Source organism: Anomalospiza imberbis, chromosome 7 (assembly GCF_031753505.1).
Source record: "Anomalospiza imberbis isolate Cuckoo-Finch-1a 21T00152 chromosome 7, ASM3175350v1, whole genome shotgun sequence".
In the NCBI taxonomy this organism is placed as follows: Eukaryota; Metazoa; Chordata; class Aves; order Passeriformes; family Viduidae; genus Anomalospiza; species Anomalospiza imberbis.
The window spans coordinates 23,610,147-23,628,000 of record NC_089687.1 but is presented as its reverse complement, the minus strand read 5'-3'; positions in this window follow the sequence as shown (position 1 = coordinate 23,628,000).

Here is a 17,854-nt window from a genome sequence, read left to right as displayed (position 1 = left end):
AGTAGATTTTTTTCTTCAAGACATAAAAATTGAAAACACAATGTTGCTGTTTTAAATGTCACATGTGAAAGTGTGTCAGCTTGTTCTGTGACTTTTCACAGTGTTTTTGAATATTGTGACATCCTGATCTAGTTACAGTTGTGATCTTTCTGGAAAAAGGGTTGGTTTGGCTTTTATTTTTTAATTGTGACTTTGATTTCCAAGTCTTAGTCGTCAATTCTATCCCTACAGCTGGAACATTTAAGGAACTTCTTTTCCAGTATATAAAAGACATGAAAACAAAACGGGAGATGTTTCAAATCTTTTTAGAGGTTTTGAAGTGCTCAAGTTTTTTGGAAGCAGAGTTCAGAACAAAAGAACCATCAGTTACCGCACCACTTTGTGATATAAAATTGTTCTATATGGGGTCATGGGGTACAACTCACTCAGTCTTGATTTCATGAAAAATGAATCAAAATCATCTGGTTAAGACTAATTCTCAATATTAAGTTACAGAAAAATTTGCAAAGTCTTCAGGATTGAAACAGGAAATAGTGTAGGGGCATGGTCAGTAGGAAAGAGGTGGTAGTTGCAGGTTATGCAGTTATTGTTGCTATATGACATTTCTTTTTTATTTGTGACATAAACACAGTTGCTGGATGAAAGAGAACGTTCACATTTCATGTGTAAATCATATTTCTTGTATAAAGCATAAGAAATACATTTGAGCTGTTTTATAACAGAAAGTAGAACCATTCCTAAGGAAATAGATCCGTTTTGCGTAAATCTTGTCACAGCATTTTTCTAAGAAAAATGTCTATTTTATTTTTTTTCTGTATTTGACAGAATTTATTTCTGCAACCTTACATGTAAAAATACGTTTTCAGTCAAAACCATTTTCGTAGAAAATGAATTTATATTGCAGGAAAAAAAGATTTCTATCTTAAGGCACACAGCTAAAAATACTTAGGTGGCATCACGTGTTACATGTTTAAACTGTTGGGGTTTTGCCCAATGCACATCTCATTTTCAAAATGATGTGTGCATTTTGGCACTGTGTTAAATCCACAAAAACTTAATTTAAAAGAATGTTTTCTAAAGAGAATTCTGCTAATTCTTATGCTTCTTTCATAGCTCTGTATGCACATTATTGAAAAGAATCTATGCTCTGTAATGATTTAATTACACAAGCTTACTTAATATATCTACAGTAATACTTCCCTTAATATGGTATGGGTTTAATAGCCTATATTTTATTAACCCATAACGTTTGAGATATTCGGATCTAGTTACAAAGCTTGTTAATGACACCTTTAATAAATGGAAATGAATTAAAACAATACATGTGAAAACATGTAACATTTATTCTGCGGTATCCTGTGCCGGCAGTCCAGTGCTTTACTATAGAGTATCTGTAAAAGCATGATTCTTTTATAGCCTCTGCCTGATCACTTGAATTTGCTACTTTGTAATGTGTTTTCCTTGCCATCTTTTGTATAATTTTATAGACCTAAACCTGTGTATTTGCCATTTTTCTTTTCTAGAAGTTAAAATTCACCTTCAGGCTCACCTTATGCCAGTCTGCTCTATAGGCTTATCCTCCCGCCCTTTATTTATTTTGCTGTATTTTTTTACAAGGGAAAGAAGTCAAAATACTCTGTAGTATTCAAAATTAGGGTATTCCAGGAGAGGCACAGTGCCACAGGAATTTTTGGGGTGGTCAGTTCTCAGTTGCTGTAGAGCTGAGTGACACTGGGTCGTCTGGGCTTGCTTTCCTCAGCAGTAGCAGCTGATTGTAGAGCCCGCACACTAAAGGAGTGACTCGTGCCTCTTGTCTGTATTTAATACTGGAGCTCTAGGTTGTGATTGGAACAGCAGTTTTAAGTAAAAAACTTCAAGAAGAGGAGGTCCTGTAGATTTTCTTCGCTGTTTTGTTCAGTTCTTAATTCTTGATACTTAAAACCAAGGTTGAAACACCTTGGCTTGGGGGATGAGTGGTAGAGGAATCTTGCAGACTTGACTGTGCATCAGAGATTTGTGGGAAGGAATTTTTGATGACTTGCTCTGATATTGCATGCTTAAAATTTAGCTTTCAAATGTGGTTGTAACATCCACATCCATAGATACAGCAAGAGAGGCTCCATCCCTTTTCTAGGAGTGCCTGGCCAAGTTCCTGAATTTCCTCACAGTGGTGGTGTGAGGTGTTAAAGAGATGAGCTGCTGACACACCCAGCAAATTCCTGTTGGTGTAGGAATAAATCTTGACTGAAGCATTTGTGGTATTGATAAGATCTGTAATTCTGCTCTCTAACTATACTTGGAGCAAGGTCTCCAAGTGTGGCAGTTCATATGCTCAAATCTAAAGCATGTTTTTGGAGGAGCGAGGGGAGCAGGGAAGGACTACCACTGTTCAGGTCACATTGATCCATAAATCATCAAAATACAACCTCACAGTATGAAGGCAGATAAATTTTGGGAAGAAAACTTTGTTTAAAACACATCTAAATTACCTTCAACAGATGATGCTTTCTAAAGCACTTTCAGTTGCTGTTGAAGCAACATTGCACTCTTCAGATAGTAGGTAGTTAATCTCCAGTTCTGCATAGGAATGGAGGCATGACTACAATAATGTTTTTCTGCTTGTGTTATGTTAAATGAATCTTTCAGTACAGTATTTTAACCTAGGAGCATGGTGGTCTCTAATTTACTTGAGGCTCTAGTAACATAACTCTTCTTAACTTAAATGCAGGGTGTACTCTAAAATAGCTTAGTACATGTCAGACTCCCAAAAAACACACGAGCTAGGGTGGGTGCTTTAATCTCCAGTAGCAATTTAAATGCCTGCCTGCTATTACATTGGTACAGTTTTATGAATATAAAAGAAAACAGTAGCTTATCCTCATTCGTCATTCTTAAACTACTTTGAATTGTCTTTCACTGCTGAGGAAAGCATAAGGCTAATTGTCTCAGACAATCTAAAAGAGCAGCAGTCTATTATTATGTGAGCAGAGAATTTACTCCAGTTACTCTTAATAACATACAGAGAGTAGGGAGACCTGTCCTTCCATTTATTTTCAGTAAGATTTAAGTATATTTTTAAAGATGTTTTAAATTTGTCAAAATATTTTTTTAAGAAACTGTGAAATCGAACTGCAGACTATAAGGGGGTACTTTTTTAAAAACTAGGCAAAAAATTAATTATAGGTTAAAAAAGGCAGGGGCAAAATACAACTTTATAAACTGGAAAAACTTTAGGTCAGTTCAGAGATGTTCTGTTCTTTTTTAGGTTTTCCTCAAGGCTGTAATTTGGCTGAAACTAGTTAGGGATTTTCTTTTCTTGTCTACTCATGAATGTCATCAATCATTTTGCTTTAACTTCAAAAAAAAAAAAAAAGGTGGGGAGAGGATGCAGCTGAAAACCTTGGTATTGTTGGCCCATAAATGGTTTATTAGGCCATCAAACAGACAAGTCCGTAAGAAAATTAACTGCCACCTTTTGACTGGTCAAGCTAGTTTTCCCCATTATTTTGTGAAATAAAGGGGGCAACAAAATCTTTCCTGAGCGAGAAAATAAGGTGCAACATTCCTTAAGATGGTGAAGGAAAGAGCAAGGATGTGTAAGAGGATGTAAAGCTTCGTGAGAGAATTTGTTTCCAGTGTCGGGGTGCCCATGACAGGTAAGAAGTGAAGTCAGAGTTTTTCTTGCCAGGGCTGCTGGCACAGGGTCTGGGTGCAATGCTGATTGGTTTTCACTTGGTGACTGGTATTGCTCCTTAATTACTTAACCACAATCTTAACCACATTGTTCTTAACCAAATCACTCTCTCATGAAAATTGGCGATCCCTTTGCTTTTTTTCAATGGCTTACCTATTGCTTTTGAGGCACTTTATGCTCTTTTCGTAAATCTCTTGTGAAATTTCACATTCTGGGTTTTTTGTATCATAAAAACCTGCGTAAGAATTCCTTTGTTACTACCGTACCTAGAATTTGATATAACTTGAAGATTCCTTGTATTTTCAAGACCCTATGAATAAGCTCAAGGCATCCTATAAAGACTGAAACTTTTCAGCACCTTTATTTTTGCCCTGGAGTAATAAAGGTAATTGGAGAAATAGTCATTGATTTTAAAGGGAGAGGAGTAAGATGTTTGATGTAGTCACTTACAGATGCTGCTATTGTATTGCCTGTATTTTGCTCAGTACTCTCATTAGGCTTTTTTTCATTTTCTCCTGCTTTAATTAGAGCCTTTTTCATTTTTTCCCTGTCCCTTTTGAACTTTATTATCACATGCAGTGTTAGCCATTTAGAAAAGTATAATGCCATAAATACATCAAAAATGTACTATATATCACTTGCATAATGCATCAAAAATAATCTTTAAAGGACAGTTTGGCTGAAGGAGCAGTATGTGTCACACCTACAGTAAAGAACAAGTGTGCAGCGTGCTGCTTGCCTTCTCCTTACCTCAGAATAATGAGTTACAGGACAATTGGAAATTTTATGAGGTTAATCAGTCTTCCATTTGTTAACATTCCTTTCTGATTGCCTTCTTTTTGCGCTGCCTTTGTTAGGAAGAAGCATTGGTAGAGTTGTACAGGTTTCTGAATTTAGATAAAGAGGTTTTGTGTCTGCCAATATGCCCTCAGAGGGGCCACAGTGGTATAAAGTAACAGCAGAAAAAGTAAAGAGGGATCAACATCCAGCAGAGACTTGAATCCCATAGTCCTCTCTGTACCTGTAGGGAATGCCAAGAGTTGGTATTTTCTTACTACATAATCTGCCTGAGTCTTTTGACCATAAACTCTCCTGCCGCAGTTCATGGAGAGAGCTGTGCACTGCTCTAGCCTGTTTATCCATCACTTCCACCTGGGCAGGGCTCTTACAAGAGAGGTGCATCCTACTGTGCCCTGCCTTCCCCCAGCACTGCAAAGTGCAGAGCTGGGTGTGCTGTGCTGCTGCACATTTTGCTGATTGTTGCTGTACTCTTGTTTCAAGTAAGATAAGCAGTCTGGTCAGCTGCTCCTGCACACTGAGGATCCACAGGGCTGCTTGAGCCCTGTGTCTCATCTGCCATGGCTGCTTTAGGGGTCTTAAACAGAGAACCCCTCAGCGTACAGTGAACTGAAAGAGCCTTTCTTGGCTATAGAGAAAGTCCAGAGGGAATAACTTCATTACACCACAGTTCACTTTTGCAAATACTTTCCTCCTTTTCTCCTTTCCTCCTTTCCTCCTTCATCCTCTTCCTGGTTTTTGGTTATAAGTGAATGTCTTTATGGGAAATAGTGAAGTGTCCCAGTTTTTCATTTGATAAATTAGAAGAAACTGGAGAAAATAGTGTAGTCCAGCAGTGTTGCAGGAAGAAAGATTCCACTGACAGCTAGGTAGCTGACAGCAATGTTGTGTTTTGCTGTTTCAGTCTTAGTGAGAATGCCCTCCTCCCTTTCACACTACCACTCCTGACTGCCAGGAGCTTTAAACACACTTCTTCACAGAAATGCATGCCAACACATCTCTTTTAAACCGTCCTCCCCTTCCCATCTCCCAGGTGTCCCTCCTAAAAGAAAAGATGGTCACATCTTTCTCTTCCCTTTTAAAAATGGCATTTCATGACCCAATTCTGGTGTCTGTATATACACCTTGAGAAGGAGGCTTAAGTAACTGATAGGGTTCAAGTGGCCTTCTCGGGGTCCTGTCTGTTTGTTAATCTGTGTTCACAGGTCTCAGGGGAGATTTATGGTGGAAGAAAATTCTGTTAATTTTTGGGTTGAAATAGGCAATTGAAAAGTTGGTGTATTAGATCGTATTAATCTAATACCCCCAGACTGCTGGGGGTGCAGACAGCCTTTGTGGCTTCCCATGAAGAAGGAAGACTTAAGTGATGACTACCTGGAATGGAATGCACTCTTTTAATGAATATGCTTCCTTTGTTCAGGCCCTGAGGTTGGATTTCTGTTCCATAGGCTCTGGTTCTTTGATTAGATTCACAAGGTCTGTTCTGCCATACACTTCATTATGAGTCACCAGAGATGGGACATGAAAGTGCCTAAGAAAAAAATTGAAGCCAAGTGACTTACTCGATCAGTGATTGAAATGAGAAACTGAAAATACACATTTGGGAAAAATAAAGTCCCTTTGCAGCTCTGTTCCTTCCTGTCCTCTTTTGTCTGCATTGAAAAAAACCTTGTTAGCCCTCTTTGTAAAAGAGAGACGGTGCATCAGGCTGTTTTGATCACTGTACTTGTTTGAACTGGGAATTCTTTGAGATGTCATCCACAAGTGCTCTGCAGCCCATCATTTTCTGCAGATTGTGTGCATTTTGTGATTATGGCTGTGAGGAAAAACTGTGAGGATGGGATCCTTGCTACGGCCACGCCAGGGAAGGACATGTCCTTTGAGGAAGGAACCACAGACGAAGTTCATCATCCCCATGCATGCAGAGTTGGTTTGTTTGTTTTATTTTGCAAAGAAATTCTTTCCTCCCACTTCCTTTTTCGCTCTCTATTTACAGGGGTGCAGATGTGCTGGAGAAGTGTATTTCAGTTCTCCTCAGATGTATAAGCGCACACGCTTGCAAGCAGTCTTCTATTTTCATTCTCTTATTACGCAAGGGTTTAAAATTAGTTGTATTTGTGAATTAATATAGTTCATTGGAATAAATTTCAGCTATTTTTACTCTGTGATGAGCTTTATCACCATACTATCTGAATAGCTCACAAACACTATTTTTCCTCTACAGCCTTTTAACAGTGTAAAATATTCATAGTCTTGATGATGTGAAATCTGACTGGGAGAAAAAATGGTGTGTGGTAAATTAACTGAAGTTCTCTGCTGATATATGGTGTAATACCAAAGAGAAAAAATATCTACATTTTGATTGTACCTTGAGACAGGCCCTTCAAAAGGTGGGATTAAAAAATCCAGCATTGCTAGTGTTGTATTTTGGTGTCACATTCTGAGTTTTTATACACCTGCAATTCTACTTCCCAGGAGTAAGTGAAACTGAAGCTTTGCTAGAACACTGTGCATGTCGAGATGAGGCTCTGCCTTGGGATGCCAGGAAGACGGGTGGAGCATCCTGTGGTCTGTGTGCCTCTGATTACCACTGTGCTAAAGAGCAAGGCTGGATTTAGTGCACAGGATTTCTACCCAAAACTCGAGGTCTGCCTCATTTTTGATTGCATATAGAATCAAAAACTTCCTTTGTTTCACAGTATTTATAGGAAGGCTTCATTTCGTTAATTGCAGTTTCACTGTAGTTTATAAAGAAAATCGAGCATGTAGAGTCATTGTTTTTGTGATCTCTATATCATGCATTAGTTGAGGGAGAGTGAGCTTCAAGGTTAGTTGCATGACAGTTGTCATCAGTCTGTGAAACTCATTTTGAGTGACAGCTTTAATTTGCACTTTAACCCTACTGTTGGCGTTCACTTGATCTTATTCCTTGTTCCTAATCTGTCCAGTCTTTTCTTTTTTATGGAAGACCATTATAGTCTCTTTTCATGATCATAATGTAAAGAGGGAATAGGGAAACTCTATCTCTGGAGGGCCCCTCTTATTTTCTTAATAAGCTTTCTGCTCCCCCTGATTGTTCTGAATTACATGTGAAATACTTAGTTTCTTATCAATCAGTGTTTCAGAAGATGATTCTGAAAACCTTGTAGACTATTCTTGTGGAATTGTCAGAAAGAAAAAAGGCTGTAATATGTTTTAAATGTATTGTTTTCATTTTCATTGAATGTTTCTCCTCTTAAAAGATAAAAGTGCTCATTTTCTCTTCCATATAATATTCATTATTGCCTGTGTTCAGGGCTAAGTGCTTTTCTATTCATCTCTTCTGTAAACACTTCTTCAGCATTTCACTTCGGAAGAAAAGCCTTCACAGCCTATAATCAAATTTATTGCCTCTCCTTTCTCTCTCATACTTTTCCCTGTGATTCTAAACTGTTCTCTGGAGCCATCAAACACAGCATTCCTGTTGATGGGACCATACCACTAATTTTCAAAATGTCATTGTATTTCCTGTTTTGTTTTGTGCTAGTTGGATTGTTTTTTGCTTTTCCTTATGCTTTGGAACAGTCTGTTCCAAATAATGTTTGCTTCTTGACAGCCACTGAGCTGTCCACAGTGATGCTCTGGTCTTTCATCTACAACTTGTACACCAAACTTGTATGAATAATTCACAAGATTTCTTCTAGTGTCCATTACTCTGTTCTTTTCAACAAAGACTTTCAGCTGTCAATGTTTTGAATCAAATTCTTTAGTTTACTGTTCCCTTTTGTTTCAAGTAAGCTGAGTGACAGCTCGCTGCACTATACAGTGCTGGAACATGGGTTTGGGACTGTTTCAGTGTTAACCTTTTGCCACACAGAATATTGACCATGTCTGTGTAAGCTGTATAGCACCACGTCCCAAATCACTGATCTCTTACCTCACAACTGGCTGCTCTTTTAATAGCTTCTTATGTGGGACTTATTACAGGCTTTTTGAACGTCCAGACAAATCTGGTTATTCCAAGTAGATTCCTATAATTTTAATTGCACTTAAGTTAATACTTTTACTTTTGACTGAATATCTGTCACATATCTAAAAATTAGGTCAATCATTTCCCTAAAGACCTTTGATATGCAACTGACTACTTGAATTAAAGGATTAAATTGCCAAAGAAAAGATGAAAATCTTTCCAAGAGGATAATTTCGAGCACTTTAGTTCAAATACATTTTTACATGTATTTAAAGAGAGAGGAAATGAGTAAGATAAAGATACTGGGTGTGAAAAATGTTGTGAGTCCAGGTGGTTGAGCAGCTTCATTTGAAATTACTTGAGGAACAGCTTGAGTTTAATTTGTTTCATGCCAAGGACCAAAAAACCCCAGTGAAATAAAATATTTTACTTATTGAAAACGATCTTAATCTCTTGAGCTGCTTAGTTCAATCACGAGTAGAGGTTACGGGGCTGCTGTGTCCCCGACCTGCTGCAGCAGGTGACAAAAGCAGGAGGAGGTGTGAAGACAGCATCACTCCCTGTGGATTTATCAGTGCATGTGGTAGCCCGGGCGCCCGGCACAGGCGCAGGGAGAATGTCACACGGCTGGAGAGCAAGGAGAGCAAGGAGAGCAAGGAGGGGACCGCCCGCCGCCGCTCCGTGGCCTGGCCCTGCCTCGTCGTGAGCGCTCGAGCAGCCCCTCCCTGCCCTCCGGCCCATGGAAGCCGTGGCAGGGCCGGGGACGGACCTGCCGCCGAGGGAAGCTGCTCTGGGAAGAAGGGCCGTGTCCCTCCGACAGCCGGAGCTGAGCGCGCTGCTCAGGTCCTCCTGCTCCGTATGGTTATTGTAGCTGGTGCAGCCCTGTGGAGAGCACGCAGGGACCCCGGGGAGGCTGGCACAAGCTCAGTGCAGGCACGGGCAGCAAGCTCCTTGTGGGCTTCCTTACTGCAGACACGGCTGCGTAGATCGTGCTCTCTTTGGGTTACACACACGCTTTTCGAGCACGCAGTCTGTGCCAGAGGAGCTTAGAGCTGGGCAGCCAGGGGTGGCTTCGTCTCCCCGATCTGTTCTGCAGAGCCTTCGCTCCCTTCTCTGCTCGGAATTGAAAGCAGTGAGTGACAAAGCTACAGAGTTCTCGTGAAAATTCTTTCTTGCCCGTTTGGAGTCCCTCATTCCACTGCGAAGAAAGAATGAATGCAGGTTCTTAGGAAGAGCCCATCTCCCCGCTACAATTGCTGCCTTGAAGGTTTTAAGCTCCAAAGGGAGTTGATGGAGCATGTACGGTTTTGTAGGATGATGGCTGGCGGAGGAGACAATTTTGTCATACATCATTTCCTTTGAGGAGACACAGCAACCTGTCTCTGCCATGCACATATTTTCAAAACAAGTAATTTCCTGTGTGTTTACCAGGGGAAAAAAAAAGAAAATTTTCCCCTAATTAGCTAAAAATAGTGAGAGAGGGCCTTTGTGTAGGTGGAGATCTGAGCAGTGCATCACTTAGTCTGCCTTTCATTCTCACCTGTGGGGGCTGTTGTTGTGTTGTCGGGCCTCACCCCCTGGTTGGGGTGGCCTGGAAAGGTGGAAAAGTCTCTCCTCTAACCCGAGCTTCCAAAGAAAGACTCAGTAGTCTTCAGTCATCCGGTCTCAAGGTAGTTTATTGTATGTTATATAAAAGATTTCTCCCTGAGCTGCTGCGGTCCGTTCAGCAGTCAGGCAAGGGCACACTCCTCACCCTCTCTCTGACACCCAGGGGGCTGGTGCCCTCTTTTATCATACATTTTTATATCATACATTGCGTATTAGATGTTTACGGTTTTTCCCCAATGCCCATCACCTATATTGAACAGTGACTTTCTACTCTAAACCAATCTGTGAGTGCCAACATCACCAAGAACATGGAGGTTAGGAAGAAGAAGGAAAGAGGACAGGGCACACCCAAGTCTCTCCATCTTAGAACTTCTGACCCCCATGTACAAAACTCAGACCCCTCTGTACAAGGCCTAAAAGCCCCCTGTACAGCACTCAAAAATCCTTCCTTTCACTTTGTGACTACTTCTACTATAATATCTGAACTTTTGTGATTTCTTGTTCTTCTTGCAAGGTTGGTAAATTCTTCCATGGATAAGGTTCAAAGCCACAGGGTCTGTGGCTGCATTCCAGGGTCTCAAATGCTTTTGACCTGGGCCCGGAACATCCAAGAGTGTCCAAGGGACATTCTGGGTTCCGACACTAACCCAGAATTAATTAATTTGTTTCTGTGGCTCTTTCCAGCAGGGATTTCTTGTTATAAAAAAGTAAGACTACCCATTGTCTTGATTCTTTCCTATTTGCCCATGCTGTACATGGGCATGTATGTTGTGCAAATGTAAAAAAAAAAAAAAAAAAAAAATTAAAAATCCTACTGCTTGAATATACCTGCATAGTTTAGTGTAAGGAACATTGTTTTTCATTTCTGCTGAATGCTGCTCTAGCCGTGACTGCTGATGTCCTGATCAACTTAGTCTTTCATTTCACCTTTACAATGGAGTTGGAGGAAGAGGGGAAGATTGAATGCACATGAATCATTTGGTAAAAGATCCTCTAGGTTAATAGCTCATTACCTTAACTCATTCAAATTCCACCCAATTCATTTCTCAACATAATTACAGAGCAGACCAACTTTGATAAAACCTCCCTAATATATAAAGTGCATTTGTTGTTGTGTAGATAAATGTGCATCTGCACACTGAAGCATTCTCTTATCTGTGTGGAGTGCAGAGTATTCATTAGTGTTCCCCTTGGAGCTTCCATCAAACAGACATGGTAGGAGCTCAAGGGGAATTTCCTTCCCCCTTTTGGCACAGGCAGCAAATCTGCTACCAAAATCTGCACATCCTCCAAAACCTATACTAGACCTTGAACAGCCCCCAGAGATCCCTCTGCCTTATTGTCATCTGTGGGACTGCTGCTGTATTTCCTTTCAGCCTGCCATTGGTACTCTCAACACCCAGGAGACAAACTCGTTCTGCAGCCAGCAGAGGCTTCATGAAGAAGAGACTTCCTGATGTATTTTTCACTGGTTCTGAGGAAGCACAGAGCCTGGCACTGTAATAAAGCAGTGCCTCAGGCCTGCCTGCCCTGCAGAGATTCTGCCCTCAAGGGTGGCTCAGTCCCATCTCCCACAGCCTTGGGAAAGGTTTCACAGAGCCACCTTCTCTCTGCTCCCAAGAAGCTTTTGCTCTCTGAGGAGCTTGGTATGGTAACAAACCCACTGGTGTAAGGCTAGGTGCAGATGAGGTGCAGATGTTTTTTTGCAGTTCTCTTCTGAGATCTGAGAGCTTCCTGTTCTGCTCTTTCTTTTGCCAGTGCTGAAGCTACTCTTTTCCTGTACGTGCTAAACCTCCTCAGAGGGAAAAGCAGATCTCATGGTAGTGCACTTTTTACATTGCACATGAGGTTTGATTTGCTTCTCTGTGGTTACACCAGATGCAATTTTGTTTGCAGGATACTATTTTAGTGACTGTTCTTTTTCTGGGACTGTGTAATCATATGGAGGCAGCTTTTGATCTGTTTAGTATATAATTAAGCTCTATGTATTGCTGTCTTTTTTTTTGAGAGAATGGAGAGTAAACTAATGAATGAAAATGTGCTAGGGAAAAAAACCAACTTTTTTTCAGTTGAGTTATAAACCCTAAGAAAATCAGATGTAGAAATTATTTTTTGATATTATTTCTATTATTCTTCTCCTAAAATCTTAGAGTAACAATCCAAACAATCTAAGGAAAGAATAAATATTTTAAAATTGTTGTGTGTCTCAGTGGCAAATACGGTTATTCTAGGGCTGTAATTTTTTAAGGCTGTGGAGTTGTATATTTAATAAGCAGCTGTTTAATTATACATTGTGCTGGGTCTTTAAAATATATAAAATATATAAATTACAGTGCTGCATATTAAAATTAATCTTTAAGATGAGTAAGCAGTCAAGTTGGGGAACTTAAGTTTCCCAAAGTTACTTTACTGTGTTACCTGCCAACTACAATTTAGTAATCACAGTATTACTCTTTTACCAATAGAACAACTCAATCTCAACACTATGCATGAAATTCCTGTGTGTTTAAAACATGGTATATCCATGTAATATATCCATCCATCCTACTAGTTTAGCAGAAGTAACTTCCTGCAGCTCAAATGAATATGTGTATGCAGGCATAAAACTCCACTGAAAGTAAGAAATCAGAATGATCTAAATCTTGTGTACTGTTTGTTTCTCTTCCCGTGCTGTTCCAGTGGCACAAGCCTGCTCTAGAAGGTGTCCAATTACTGTGCCTGTAGACTGATTCCTGTGACTCATCCAGTGTGTCAAGAGGCATCCACCCTATTGAAGCAATTTCTCACATTTCTGCTGAAATTAAGCACAGCTGCAACTTGTCCTTTAAATGTTCTTACAACTGGTCTCCATTCAGGTTTTGTAACTAGTTCAGTTGGTTTGCGTTTTGTCCTGTATTTTTCTGAGTTATCTTCTGACAGAAAAGGGGGAAAAAAGTTTTAGTATGGAAAAGGAAATGTTTCCATGTGAGAGGAAAGTTTTGATATGCTGTCTGTCTGCTGGTGGAGGGAAAAGAATCAAACTAATAAACCTGTAGTCAAACACTTATAAATTTCCATAACTGATACTCTGGCCCACACTGTCCAATAACCCAGGTATTGCTAGTACAAGTTTTAGTGTAGAGCTGACCTGTATACATTTATCCTTTTCAATAAATGCTGTTGTGAGTATTTATTGTCCTCCTACACTGAAATATGCTGCAATACCAGCATAAAGCATCTAAGACAAGTGTCTTCTTTCAGGCTGGTTTCATGGCATGCTGCACCACCTTAGTGAAACAGCTAGCTCGTGTCACCTGCCTTGCCAAACTCGCTCTGGTCTTGTTTAAGACAGAGCTGCAGTTGGAGCCAAATCCTATTCTTGCTGTCACAAGGGTAATTCCCCTTGGGGATTAATTACAAGGGCTATTATTTATTTTATAATTCTGGATGATGAATTGAGATTTCATACTGAATAGCATCAATTCAAGTACCTGCAATCAAGGACGCAATGCATTTTTGTAATGCTTTGTTTGATTCTTATTGTTCAGAGAAGGTCTTGAAGCTGTTGTAAAGTGCCTTCTACCACCACCCTTTTTATTTGACTCCAAACTAATCTTTACAAGGTAAGCTTTGGCTATGAAAAGAATAAAAGATTATAGTTATCCTTAGTACCTTTTTCAATCCACAGCCCAAGATAGAAGATGACTAGTTTCCCATGTGATCTAAACCACTAGCACTTATATTGGATTTTGTATTTCATAGTTTTCTATCAGGGGAAAAGTGCCAAAATTATGCTGCATATGCTTGGCTTCTTGTCTGTCCTTGAAGTGGCAAATCTGTGGGAGAAGAGGCTACCCTTTGCCAAAAAAAAAAAAAAGATCTTTTCAAATCTGATTTTCTTGGAATTGTCGTTTGTTGCACCTTTTTATATAAGTATAAATTTTTTTCAATATGTAAGCATCCTTGTTTTATTCAGAGACACCAAAATAACAAATGCATTAGCTCAAATGTCTTATACTACCCTTCTCACAATTCTTCATCTCCTATGCTGTGCAGGATATTTTATATATATAATACTGCCATGCAATATTATTTTATAAAACAGATGGGAACTCAGGAGGTGCCTCTGATCTTTCACCTGTACTTTAAAGAGATACTGCATAGTTCTTATCTGGAAGCCCCTGGTGATTTTTAATGGACTCAGGTTTAGGAACACTGAGGAAAGGAAATATTCTAATTGGTTTTGTTTTTCAGCTGAAGAACAGTTTGTTTCTATGTTAAATGAAGTAGTGAAAACAAATAGCATGCCATCTGGCTAGCCTACATGGGTACTTTACCAGGAGGTTTTCAGATGTTCTCTGCCAGTTTTCAACTTCTTAAGTCCTGTGTTACTGACGTACTTTCTTTACACAGTTTTCTTTCCTGTTTAGGAATTATCTTATTCCTTGAACTGAATTAGAATTTAAAAAATCATACACTGTTTTGCAAAGAATTCCCCTGTCTGTTGTTTGAATTATTTATCCTCTAAATTAAAAAATCTCCAGTGTTTCAAGCATTCACAGTAAATTGGTTATACAGAGAAATAGTCCTCCATGTTATCTGTGAAGCTGATATTCTCAGAGGGCAGGATAGCATTGATGTACCAGTGAGCTCTCAGTCTTGGAACAGATTGTGACTGAAAGGAAGGGTTTAGCAGCTTTTCTAGTGCTTGGAAAGATGTCATATGTTTTTCTTTAGAACAGTTTTTTTCTGTTTCAGTTTCTCAAAGCAAGAATATCCTGCAAAAAATAAAAACATTTAACATAGCTGAGAAAGAAATTAAGTACAGAAAAATGTATTTTCATAAAACCTAAATATTTCTTGCTGACTGCAACTTTCAATATTGTTTTTTCTTAGTATGAAACAAGCATGTGTTCACAAATATCTTCAAAAATAGCTGTGAGCATATAAATGACAACAAATTTCTGAAAAAGCATTCATATGTGTTTCTCATTCATCTATTTGTTGGTTGTGATGATGGTGCACATACAACTCTAATCACAACTTAGAGATGTGGTTCTCTGAGCATGACGTAGATGATAAAGAGAATTCCTTGTGCCAAACAGCTTACAGTCTAAATCCAAGTAATTTTTCTCAACATGCAATCAGGAAATAGAAATACTATCATGGGAATTAACTGATCTGTCACACAGTACAAATAGCATTGTTATGTAAGATTGAATGGTTGGTAGATATTTATGTGTGTACACTTTATGAACTAACGTCAAATAATTTGGAATAATGCAGATAATTTGTAGGCACTCTTCCCATCTGATACTGAGCATTCTAAATATAGCTAGTAGACACAAGTGTAAAAAAGGGGATAAATTTGAGCCATTAAGAAGTCAAGTGGGATGCTTAAATACACTTTAAAAACCCCAGAAAAACGGAAATATGTGGACAAAAATAAAGAGCAATAGAAGTTAATAGCAAATGTCAAAAGCATCTCAAGTAATTCCACCAAATATAGATGCAAGGTAAAAAAAGAATAAAAATCCAAATCATTGTCCTCCTTAAAACATAGAGTGGTTAGCAAGTAGCAGGTTGGCTCAGTAGTTGCTTTGTCTGTTTATGCAGGGAAGGCAGATGGATATCTGCTAAATCTAGGATTGTTTCCCCAGAGGTAGAAGTGGGGAAGCTGGAAAATGAGCAGGCATATAAGTTATCTGGTTATAAAATATCAGATTTCCTTAGAGGAACCAAAACTCAAGACATGCATACAGATGTGAATTTTAAATTGAGTAAGGGAATCTACAAAGTTTCTAAAGTCTTAAAAAAATACTTGATCCAGAAACAACTCCTTATTGCAAAAAAAAAAAAAAAAAAACAAGATCCCCCAATGAACAGGTGACAAACAAGGAATTTTATACCAGTGGGAAAAAACTCTAACAAAGTCTTTTGAAGAAAATTTATGAGCAAATGCCAAAATATTAGTTTGGTAAGGGACTGGGATATAGATTCAGGCACAGAAGATCTTAATTCAGTCATCCTTTCTTCACCATACTTTTTCTGTGCATAAAAGTAAGATTTTTAGCTGTGTTTTATTAAAATGCTGCTTATCAGGCCTTAATTGCAAAGACTGTGGAAATGACCAGATGTCTTCCAGAAGAAAAGAAAAAACAACACAAAACCAAACACCTCTCAAGTTCATTCTTCTCATGTACATGGTGACAAGGCTATTACTGTATTAGAATGGGTAGAGTGCAAAGCAAACACAGAAGGCTGCCTATATTCACTTAAAGCCAATATGGCTTTAGAGAATCTGGGGCAACTACTTGGGGAAAGAAGATGTGTCAAGGTAATCACTTAGCAACATCTCTCATTATAGAAAGCATTGGTACTTAATGGAGGGGAAATACTGAAATTACTGTACCTGTAGTTTCTGTGTCTACATCTGGTCTCCTAATTTCTGAAGTGTCCTTTACTGAAACATTTCTTAGCAAAGCTAACATTTAATAGGTTACCACTGGAGAAGCCAGTTGAAAAGAAGTCCTGGAAACACTTGGTTTGTTTCCACAGAGGGATACTTGAAAGTATGATGCCTTGAAAGTATTTATTTTTGTTGTTATTCCTCGTATTATTTGCCATATAGTATCACCAAAAAGGCAAATCAACATTTGGAGCATTAGGGTACTATTTTCATATTTTGCATAGACAACAAACAAACAAACAAACAAGAAGACTGTAGTCATACCTCAAGCATCTGTGGTGCTTAGAAGCAGCTTATTTTTAAAATTGATGATAATAAAACATTTCTGAGCCTTAATTCTCAAAAAAGGTATAATAGTCAAACAAAAAGGAAGCCTTCCTCAAAATAAGTAGTAGGCCTTTCAGATACATATAAAAAATAGCTTAGTGTGGCGAACACAGCAGTTTCCTTGTTTGCTGGGGACAGAGAAGATTTCTGGTACTCTGTCTCTTACAGGGTGAGTCATGAATGTGAGAGTTGCTTGAGGTCTCCTCTCCTCATAAAATGGTATCAAATGTCACCCAGATGTAATATTACTGTTGCCTTTTGTAGAAAATATTTCCCAGCTCTTGGGGCATCCTGAATTGATGTTGGGTTGCAGGCAAGCCTAAGAGGTTGGTTTGCATACACCATTCTGCATGCATCTACAAACAAATTTGTGTGGCATTAAACCTACATTCAGTGACAGATGTTTTAGAAAAGTCATCCAAGTTTGTTTTGGTAGAGCCAAATTTAAAGTTCTGAAAAAATTGAAATGATAAAATGCAATTCTAATTCATACTCAGCATGTCTTCATAATCTGCATATTCTTATTTAGGGTAAGGTCCCACTTCTGTCTGGTTTTATATGTTTTTATGCAGATTTCCAGTAGAAATGCATCCAATAGCAGCCTCTCCTTTCCAAAAGATTCCTTTGAATTTACAGACCCGTTATCTCCTTATAAGATCTCCCAGGCTAAATGGTCTTCCTGTTGCTCATATCACTTTTGAAGTTTTGATATTCTACAACTATTCTGTAATTTCATAACTTCTAGTGTACTTTCAGCATTTATAGAGATGAAATGTGACATGTTGATAATACAGATCACAGGACATTTACAATTTTCCACCCTTCCCACTTATACAATCTTATAGACCACAGGATTTGATAGGGAGCTGGAGTCAGGAATGGTGAGTTGCACAGTGGAAGACAGCTGTGAAATTCATCATGAAGATGTGTACAATTGTGTGTTAAATTTTGCTGTTTCTGATGAGAACAGGCCTTTCAAAGACCGACCTAAGACATACTTTTGCATCAAGTGTTTGAAACCATATACAAT